The sequence below is a fragment of the Temnothorax americanus genome, unplaced genomic scaffold, assembly GCF_048541705.1.
Source record: "Temnothorax americanus isolate GAGA-0224 unplaced genomic scaffold, ASM4854170v1 Scaffold96, whole genome shotgun sequence".
NCBI lineage: Eukaryota > Metazoa > Arthropoda > Insecta > Hymenoptera > Formicidae > Temnothorax > Temnothorax americanus.
In genome coordinates this window covers 50,688-62,500 of record NW_027509819.1, presented here as the reverse complement: position 1 = coordinate 62,500, position 11,813 = coordinate 50,688, and the positions used below count along the sequence as shown (strand labels likewise).

The 11,813-nt window shown below is 33.8% G+C and overlaps 1 long non-coding RNA gene across 2 annotated transcripts in view; it reads left to right on the top strand.

The window, feature by feature from the left end:
- The window catches only part of LOC143908473 (uncharacterized), a 191,786-nt gene extending 186,238 nt beyond the window's left edge, over window positions 1–5,548 (top strand). For both annotated transcript variants that reach the window (XR_013260153.1, XR_013260154.1), the window contains 2 exons: window positions 5,083–5,280; window positions 5,481–5,548. This is a non-coding gene — a long non-coding RNA (uncharacterized LOC143908473). The remainder of the gene's footprint in view (window positions 1–5,082; window positions 5,281–5,480) is intronic.
- The last annotated feature ends 6,265 nt before the right edge of the window (window positions 5,549–11,813 follow it).

Here is an 11,813-nt window from a genome sequence, read left to right as displayed (position 1 = left end):
CGCACGCACGCACGCACGCACGCACGCACGCACGCACGCACGCACGCACGCACGCACGCACGCACGCACGCACGCACGCACGCACGCACGCACGCACGCACGCACGCACGCACGCACGCACGCACGCACGCACGCACGCACGCACGCACGCACGCACGCACGCACGCACGCACGCACGCACGCACGCACGCACGCACGCACGCACGCACGCACGCACGCACGCACGCACGCACGCACGCACGCACGCACGCACGCACGCACGCACGCACGCACGCACGCACGCACGCACGCACGCACGCACGCACGCACGCACGCACGCACGCACGCACGCACGCACGCACGCACGCACGCACGCACGCACGCACGCACGCACGCACGCACGCACGCACGCACGCACGCACGCACGCACGCACGCACGCACGCACGCACGCACGCACGCACGCACGCACGCACGCACGCACGCACGCACGCACGCACGCACGCACGCACACACACATATATATATATATATTATTAAATATTGTATATTTTTAATCATATGCTTACTTTTATTAATAATATACCTATATAGGCATTATTGATATTATTGATTGATTATACAAAACAACATATTCAATTAATTTAATTAGATAATTAAATATATAGTCTCTCAGATTAATCCACAATTTAGATAAAAAGTTATCAATTTTTGAATATCCGAGTTTTAACACGTAACCTTATGGCGTTACAGAGAGAAGTGTAAGAAAGAAATAAAAAAAAATGCTACCAATATAATGATATTTTAGGGCGGCAGTGTGATCTAGTAGTAGAGCGCCAGACTCGTAATCTGAGAAACTATGTTCGAGTCCACTAGAGTCATGAAGCATGGTATGTTTTTCCGATAGTTGCGCCCCTCCGTGCAAGATAGGCTCTTGTGCGGAAAAAACTGGGCTCCGTCTTTCGGAAAGAGACGTTAAGCTGTTGGTCCAAAGGGTTAAAGTGAGAGGAGAAGGATAGTATTGGTGGTATATTGCGAACCCTGCGGGGATATGCAATAAATTACGAATTACTTTAAATCTTAAATCTATAATGATATTTTACACACAAGTAGATCATCTTAACAAACAAAAATATGGCAATAAAACTTGTATCAATTTACAACATAGTTTTAAAGAAATTGCAAAAAAACCAGTTCAATTATTGCGTGACCGGACTTTCAATTACTTTATTTTATAATTTTTCACAGCTTTTACTTTATTAAGTTAAATTTAGGGCAAATTTACTTTAAAAAATTATTAGATTTTTATTTTTTTGATTTTTTCATTATTATTTTTTTTATTAGACTTGCCGTATTTATATACATTTTTTGTTTTTGGATCTCTTAATATCGGTCTTTTTAATATTTCCATGACGACCATGACCATGAGCTAATAGTTTATTTATCTTGAAAAAATTAAAAAAACTGGTTTTTAAAAGATCAGTAACAAAAAATTATATACTTTATGGCACTTCCCGGGAAATTCAACCCCTACTTTATGTACAATTCTTTGAGATTCGGTCATTCCAAACCGGTTTCCAAAAAGATCGGTAACAAAAAATAGTACACTTTATAGCACTCCCCGGGAGAAACTATACTCCTTTTTTATGTATAATTTTTTGAGATTCAATCAATTATTTCCCTAAAAATTGGAAAAATAAAAAAAAACCGGTTTCCAAAAAGATCGGTAACAAAAACTGTACACATCATGGCACTCCCCGTAAAATTCTACCACTACTTCTTTAAGATTCGGTTAATAAATTCCCGAAAAATTGAAAAAATTTCCGTACCGGCTTCCAAAAAGATCGGTAACGAAAAATTATACACTTTATAGCACTCCCCGAAAAATCCTGCCCCTGCTTGATCTTTAATTCTTTGAGATTCGGCCAATTATTTCCTAAAAAATTGAAAAAATTAGAAAAACCGGTTTCCAGAAGATCGGTAACAAAAAACTATACACCCTATAACACTCCCCGGGAAATTCTACCCCTATTTCATATACGTCTGGTAAAAATTCGGTCCATTGGTTTCCGAGATCATAGCGGACAAAAAAAAATACAAACCCTGTTGCTTTATAATAATAGTATAGATATAGTATAGATATATACATATATATATATATATACATATATCTATACTATATATATATATATATATATATATATATATATATATATATATATAGAGTGGTCCTTATTTACTCGACAAAAAAATTTTTTTTGCGGCACTCCTCAAAATGTTTCCAATTTACAAAAAAATAATCCTTGCCAAAGTTCATCTTGATCGGATAACGGAAACCCGTGCCCCTGGCTCTTTAAACATTTGAATTCCCTTGTATTAAACTGTTTACACAATTAACATTGATTTTTAAAGTGTATTTTCCACAAAAATCGGCCTAGAGAACTTTTCTTTTTTATTTAACATGTTTTCTGCACCGTATAAGACCTTATACGTCGTATTTAGACAATTAGGTGAATTATTAATAACTAAAAATAAAAGTAAATAGTTATTGCATTTATTGTATCCTGACATGGTTGGGAGTCTCTCGGATCCCTATTCTAGGAAGGGACCTGAAAAGACTTAAGGGGGGAAACCACTGTGACGGCCGGAAAAAGAATGCTATTTTTGTGAATTTTTTTTTGCGAGAAATAATAAATTTAATGAAATTGTTTTTTTATTTCTTTAAAGTACATATATATTAAATATATTGCAAAAAAATTGTTGAAAAATATTAAGATTTGCGCCTTTAGTGTTAATATACGTGTTTTCTTGCGTTCTAAATGTTCGCATTAATTTACTGTACGCGTAGGCACGTTTTTTGAGCGAAACATATAGACTAGATATTAAAGAAAATTGGGATCAATCATCGCCGTCAACGCTTTCTCCATATAACCCCATGTAAAACGACGCATTTTTGGAAATTAATATCTCAGCTTCTGGATGGTCAATAAATCTGAAATAATTCTCACACATGCGGTAGATCCTATACTATCATATATATTTTTTACAAACTAAAATCTAGAGTTGACCAAACTGCTTCAACCTCTTTAAAGGGCGTTTTTGAGGAACGTACCCAAACTTTTACAAAAACAAAGTAACAAACCTAATAATGTTGTATTATTAAAACATGATTTGATAATACAAATAACTGACATCTTGTGTAATTCATTACAAATTGATACTTATGAAATTAAAGGATATGTTTGGCAGAAAATAATGTATACGTACTCTACACATCAAATAATTTACAAGTGTGAAAATTAGCAGCAAATGTATCTTTTACGATAATTTCTTGCAATATGTATGACATTTATAGTAAAATTATAATAATTCCAATAGTTCGTAGAAAAGATGACAAAGATGTCGAGGAGTTTTATGGTTAAGCATTATTACATGCCGAAAAATATTAATTTTCATACCACATATGGGTTATGTTTATGCAGTGTGGTGATAACATTAAAATTCGTGAATGTTCAAAAGCAAAAATATATATAATTTAATCTATTTAACCTATATACATCTGCCTCTTTACTTTTATTTGTGAGAGACGACGATAAAATTTATTGACTATCTACAAACTCTGGTTTAACTGACCTTTTTTTAAAAAAGGTAAAAAAAGGCGCCAAGTACACGTATAGTAGTGTATATGTTGTTACCTAAAAAAAAGAAAATGGTAGTTTTATACCTCGAAAAAACCTAAGTAACAAGTGGTAGATCTTTATATCTCGAAAAATCTCGAAAAAATCTAAGCAGTAGTATCTTTATTTCCGAAAAATTATAACCCAAGTGATACACGTCACAAAATTATGTTACCTTATCAAAAAGAAGAGTCGCGCTTCAAGTGATCTATTACAATTACAAAAAAGAAATGATATCTCTTTAAATTAGAGCGCCAATTACAGAGAGAACATGTATATTGCCTCAAAAAATAATTGTTGCACTACTTTGAAAAATCTTTACATTGTGTCAATTAGAAAAGAATGTATAATAACAATTTTATAAGATTAAAAAATTTTATTTAAATTTAACAAGGGAATACAAGATATTTAAATACAAAGTTATTTACATGTGTATTTTTTAATGGCCACAAAGAATTACAGAGGTAACAGTACAAAATAAAAATATTTTATTAAAATACATAAATTTTTCTTGTAAAAAAACTTGGCGCTGCTAGACCTCGAAATTTTAAATAAATAAGGACAACAATAAATAAAAATAATTCAGAAAAGAATGCGATGGGAGTAATAATAAATGATTATCAGCGTGGATGTGGGAGTGAGTGATATGGGTGTGCGTGACGACGCGGACGGCGGATAATGCGGCTTATAATTAAGTATAAAATAAGTTTATTTATTTAAAATTTCGAGGTCTAGCAGCGCTAAGTTTTTTTACAAGAAAAATTTATGTATTTTAATAAAATATTTTTATTTTGTACTGTTACCTCTGTAATTCTTTGTGGCCATTAAAAAATACACATGTAAATAACTTTGTATTTAAATATTTTGTATTCCCTTGTTAAATTTAAATAAAATTTTTTAATCTTATAAAATTGTTATTATACATTCTTTTCTAATTGACACAATGTAAAGATTTTTCAAAGTAGTGCAACAATTATTTTTTGAGGCAATATACATGTTCTCTCTGTAATTGGCGCTCTAATTTAAAGAGATATCATTTCTTTTTTGTAATTGTAATAGATCACTTGAAGCGCGACTCTTCTTTTTGATAAGGTAACATAATTTTGTGACGTGTATCACTTGGGTTATAATTTTTCGGAAATAAAGATACTACTGCTTAGATTTTTTCGAGATTTTTCGAGATATAAAGATCTACCACTTGTTACTTAGGTTTTTTCGAGGTATAATACTACCATTTTCTTTTTTTTAGGTAACAATATATATATCTTGATGTATAGGCTACGGTCAACGTGATACAAATGCTCTGGAGCGTTCTTCTTCTCCTTCTTTCTTCATTGAAAGAAAAGAGAAGAGGAATGCTTCGAAGCATTTGTAGTGTCACGTTGACCGTAGCCATAATATCATATTAATACATTATTTTATTTTTAGATATAGGTCAAGGATTGCCATTTAAAGCTGGTACGTTTGATGGGGCTGTCAGTATTTCTGCGCTTGTGGTTGTGCTATGCAAGCAAAACTTTGCACAATCCTACAAAACGTTTATATCGTTTCTTATCAACGTTGTATGCATGTCTGTCAAGAAGCGCAAGAGCAGTGTTACAATTCTATCCAGAGAACGGTGAACAGGTTGTTGATATATATATATATATATATATATATATATCTTGATATATAGGCTACGGTCAACATGATACAAATGCTCTGGAGCGTTCTTCTTCTCCTTCTTTCTTCATTGAAAGAAAAGAGAAGAGGAATGCTTCGAAGCATTTGTAGTGTTACGTTGACCATAGCCATAATATCATATTAATACATTATTTTATTTTTAGATATAGGTCAAGGATTGCCATTTAAAGCTGGTACGTTTGATGGGGCTGTCAGTATTTCTGCGCTTGTGCTTGTGGTTGTGCTATGCAAGCAAAACTTTGCACAATCCTACAAAACGTTTATATCGTTTCTTATCAACGTTGTATGCATGTCTGTCAAGAAGCGCAAGAGCAGTATTACAATTCCATCCAGAGAACGGTGAATAGGTTGTTGATATATATATTACTAGCTTTTCGGCCCGCGCTTCGCGCGGGCCTCAAAGCTATTCCCCCGCTGACTCACTATATTATTAGCTCTGATACAATTTTTTATTTGTTTAATTTATAAAACTTCTTTGTATACGATATTTTTTGTATAAGATTCTGGATTTTCTTCAATGAGATGTTTTATCTTAATTTTCTTAATCTTAATTTTGACATTTTCCTTTTTGGTTGCTCTAGAAAATGCCACATAGAGTTGACCATGAGCAAATACAGGATGTGGCAGATAAATCCCAACTTTTTGTAAAGTTTGTCCTTGAGATTTATTTATTGTCATAGCAAATGATACTCGAATAGGAAACTGTCTCCGTTTAAGCTTGAATGGAACTTCCGAGTCATTTGTAATGAAATCGATTTTTGGGATGAAGACAATCTGGCCTCGAGCAGGACCAGTTAGAACCTCCGCATAAATAAGATTATGTTTCAAATCTGTAACAATAAATCTTGTGCCATTGCAAAGTCCTTTCTTAGTATTTAAATTTCTTAATAAGATAATTGTAACACTGACTTTTATTTTAAGTCGATGAACTGGCATTCCAGAAGGTGTCATAGAATTTAAAAACTCAGTCGGATAATTCAATTGCTCTTGTGGATCATCACTTACAATAGAGTCAATTGATAGATATTCCTTTTCTTCTCCTTCCATTAAACGAAGGATTTCGTCATTAATTTTGAAAGTATCTTCATTTTTAGGACAAAGAATCGCTCGATCTGGATTTTCTCTAATCTGTTCCATGGTGATTCTATCACCAAAAATCTCAGTAATAATAGATTCTTTTGATATAAAATCCTGGGGGATTTCAATTGTATCAAGATGTAATCCATCTGTACTTGACAATTTACCATCTCCTAATTGCATTAGCCAATTTGCAAATTCTTTTTCATCCGCAGTTCTCATATTTTGCTGTAATTTAACCTGAGTTACATTTCTCCATATAGGATTGTATTTGACAGTTGACTCAATTATGGCTGCTTTATGTGCATGAGGTACTACTGGGAGATTTTGTCTGAAATCTCCTGCAAATAAAATAACTTTTCCTCCAAATGGTCTAGAATTCTTCATTAGATCCTTGAAGAGTTTATCAACTGCTGTTAAGGCATGCCCAACCGTCATGCTCACCTCATCCCATATAATGAGTTTAGCAGAGATCAGTTCTCGTGCAGCTTGAGAGTTTCCTCTTATATTAGATTTAGCTCCATCATCAATTGGTATTGAAAGTTTGAACAGGGAATGATAAGTTTTTCCTCCTTTTAGAAGTGTGGCTGCAATGCCAGTTGAAGCACATGGAATAACCATTTCGTTTTTTCCTCGAATAACACTCAGAAATGTGTTAAATAGATAGGTTTTTCCACTTCCTGCAAACCCGTCAATATAAAATAACCGCTGAGGTTCATTCTCATTGTCAATCGCTCGCATAACTATATCGTACACGTATCTTTGTTCAACATTTAATGTTGATAATAAATAGTCACCACGTCTTCTTTCTTCATCTACATTATATTCTGTGACGTAAATATTCACTGGAATTGGATTTGGCAATTGGAAGTTCTCACAGCTACTTCCATTATTTTTCAGAATTTCTTGTATATGGTTTAAAGCCATATTTTCAGGATTGACAACATTGTTGTGTACAAAGTCCTCAATCATGTGATCTTTATATTTATTCCAAAGAGTTAGTACATCTGTTGGAGTTCCATAGATGCAAATGTAGGCAAATAGCTCTCGAAGTTGTACGGGCATTTTGGAATCTGTTGCTTCTTCCAGCGTTTTTTCCCAAAGATCATCAGCTTCTACCAAATTTTTTGCAATTGCTGCATCCTTAAACGTTTTATAAAGAACTCCATTTACAGTTCTCAAATCTTCAAAACATTTAGCTCCAACTACATGAAGTAGAAGAAGACGGAGATAAAATCTCTCAATATCTTTTATACTTACTGTATAAAGTCTTGAAATTATTTTATCACCACCCTTTTTGCGTGGCTTCCACTTAGTTTCTTTTTTATCATAGATATAATGATAAAGAATATCTGTGTAAAGAAAGTGCACCGCATTTTCATCAGATTGATTTAATTTAAACCATGCAGTCAACGTGGTATCTCGAGTTAGCTCTCTTTGAGCAGCTTGTTCTTCATTTCCCGCTCGGAAATAAACCATTTGGCGATTAGGCAAATGAACTGCCAGTCTTATTACTGTGTGAGACTTCATGAACAGATCATATCCGTTCAGTCTCCACATTGCTTCTGGAGCACTAACATATCTTGCATCCAGGTATGAATTAACTTCATCTATTTTAATTAACCTTGTGCCATCTTGTGCTTGTACTTCAATTGCAGCACAATCAAATCTTTTATGAATATATTTATATAAGTATTTTACGCTCTTCACTGATGAACATATTTCCAAATTGATATGTCGATCATATTTCATAATTAAATATGGTGAATATGGTACTACCCATCGATTATCAATTTCTTTTCCTCTGACGATGTATTTTTTCTTAAAATTCCTTCGTTGATACATAGGATATCCATTTACATTAGCATTAGTTTCTTCACAAAACTCTTTTGGAAAACCTTTTGAACATTTTCCATCATCCCCAGTGCAAGGATATCTCTGAGAATGATCTCCACAAGGACCATGAATCATGTGCCTCAAAACTTTTACATTAAGTTCTGGATATCTTTCTTTGTCAGGAATTTCAGCCCATACCATCATGTCAATGACTTCTTGAAGTCTGGGCTTATCTTCATCACTCAACATTGCAAGTAAATGCAAATGTGGAAGTCCTCTTTTTTGAAATTCAATCACACCTGCATAAGCTACAATATTTCCAAAAATATTATTTTGGGTTAAATCTTTTAAAACTTCTTTGACATCCAAATTAAATGTTTTAGCGACCAAATCAGATCGAAATTCAATTAAACATCCATCAAAATTATCTTTAATTTCGGGGCATTGAGGATTGCAAGTCATCGTAAGAAAAATATCAGGTTTACCAAACTTTCTAACCAGAGACATGGCATCTTGATATCTTTCTTGCATATTTCTTGGACTGCCCATAAATGAAGATGGTAATATTACAGGTATACCAGCTTTAATTCCTTCATTTTGTGCTCGATTATCTAGGTGATCCATTAATCCCGAATAAAGTTCTGCTCTTAATTGAGGTTGATTTAATTTAATATAATTAAGCCTATTTGCTTCAGTTTTCATATAAGCATCAAGTATAAACTGACATCTTAATTTTCCTGCCTTTTTAAATTGACTAAATTCAACTCTTGGTGCCAACAGGTGAGCATAATAATCCATTTGAGTTACTTTAAATCCTGGATATTTAAGATTATATGATTTAAGTTGTGAATGCCATCCATCGTTACCATATGGATATAACAACGGATAACACATTGGATCACATCTTTTGTCTAGAATTGACGTCGTTAGTGCAGCAGAGCCGTCGATCCGTCATTCGTCGGGTGCATTATCGCGACGTCAATAATTCTCCTTTCGGCTGTAACCGTTCGCTGCGCCGGCTACAACCGGGACCCGTGATCGTATTTCCGGAAATTCTCGTGCACGGTAACCGCGCGCGTAAACGCTCCGCACGGCTAATTATCGGCTTCGCTAAATTATCCCGATAGTAATTCCAACTAACAAAAAACTATACACTTTATGGCACTCCCCGGGAAATTCTACCCCTGTTTCATATATAATTCTTTTAAATTTAGTCAATTATTTCCCGAAAAATTAGAAGAATTAGAAAAATCGGTTTCCAGAAAATTGGTAGCAAAAAAATGGCCACGACATTTTCATCCCCGGGAAATTCTACCCCTGTTTTATATACTTTTGGTAAAAATTCGGTCCACTAACGAATGAGTAGTTCGCGTACATACAGACAGACAGACAGACAGACAGACAGACAGACAGACGGTACTTATATATATAGATACCTCGATAAAACCTAAGTAACAAGTGGTAGATCTTTATATCTCGAAAAATCTCGAAAAAATCTAAGCAGTAGTATCTTTATTTCCGAAAAATTATAACCCAAGTGATACACGTCACAAAATTATGTTACCTTATCAAAAAGAAGAGTCGCGCTTCAAGTGATCTATTACAATTACAAAAAAGAAATGATATCTCTTTAAATTAGAGCGCCAATTACAGAGAGAACATGTATATTGCCTCAAAAAATAATTGTTGCACTACTTTGAAAAATCTTTACATTGTGTCAATTAGAAAAGAATGTATAATAACAATTTTATAAGATTAAAAAATTTTATTTAAATTTAACAAGGGAATACAAAATATTTAAATACAAAGTTATTTACATGTGTATTTTTTAATGGCCACAAAGAATTACAGAGGTAACAGTACAAAATAAAAATATTTTATTAAAATACATAAATTTTTCTTGTAAAAAAACTTAGCGCTGCTAGACCTCGAAATTTTAAATAAATAAACTTATTTTATACTTAATTATAAGCCGCATTATCCGCCGTCCGCGTCGTCACGCACACCCATATCACTCACTCCCACATCCACGCTGATAATCATTTATTATTACTCCCATCGCATTCTTTTCTGAATTATTTTTATTTATTGTTGTCCTTATTTATTTAAAATTTCGAGGTCTAGCAGCGCCAAGTTTTTTTACAAGAAAAATTTATGTATTTTAATAAAATATTTTTATTTTGTACTGTTACCTCTGTAATTCTTTGTGGCCATTAAAAAATACACATGTAAATAACTTTGTATTTAAATATCTTGTATTCCCTTGTTAAATTTAAATAAAATTTTTTAATTTTATAAAATTGTTATTATACATTCTTTTCTAATTGACACAATGTAAAGATTTTTCAAAGTAGTGCAACAATTATTTTTTGAGGCAATATACATGTTCTCTCTGTAATTGGCGCTCTAATTTAAAGAGATATCATTTCTTTTTTGTAATTGTAATAGATCACTTGAAGCGCGACTCTTCTTTTTGATAAGGTAACATAATTTTGTGACGTGTATCACTTGGGTTATAATTTTTCGGAAATAAAGATACTACTGCTTAGATTTTTTCGAGATTTTTCGAGATATAAAGATCTACCACTTGTTACTTAGGTTTTTTCGAGGTATAAAACTACCATTTTCTTTTTTTTAGGTAACAACATATACACTACTATACGTGTACTTGGCGCCTTTTTTTACCTATTTTTAAAAAAGGTAATTTTGTGCGGATATCACGCCTTTTTGTAGTATATTACGCACTGTATATAAACAGTATGTACAGGATAAAGCTATTTGGAGGTATAATACTACCACTTTGTTTTTTTCGAGGTAACAACATAACAGGGCAACAACATAATACATATACACTATTATGCGTGTACTTGGCGCTCTTTTTTACCTTTTTTTTAAAAAGGTCATTTTGTACGGATATCACGTCTTTTTGTAGTGTTACGCATCTTAATCTTATAAACAATATATCTTATAATCTTATAAACCGTATATAATACAAGGTATGAAGCTAAAAGTGTTACGGACTATTATTTTTAAAGAAAACAACAATTTCCCAAGCAGCATTTTTCGGTTAACTTTCCGACTAAGGACTACTTTTCTACTAATCACAACGTTGTAAGCGGTTCAAGAAAGTTATAAAATGTCACTTATAATTACTAACGTTTTTTGGACGTTGTCTAAACGTTAAAATTACGACGTGCTTTTTTTATCACTTTCCCAACGTCAAATTCGAAACAGTTTAAGTCCTATTACCCGACGTTAAGATATTTAACGTTCGCCTGACGTTATACTCTGCACTACACTTTTCGAGCGACTTCAATACGTAATTCCCAACGTAAACCAACGTTTTGTTATCAAACGTTGTAAAACGCTAACGTTGTGAAACGTCGCCTGTGGTCATTTCTGACTGACGTTAAGAAATCGCGAGAAATGGTAACAAATTCTGCCTAAAAAAATGTAGAGCAGATTACTGCTGCGTCAAGCGGGCATCGTCGACGGCAATTCGCGGCGTCGTGCGTGAGCTACGAGGACTATGCGACGAATGTTGACGATCCACGGCCGAACCG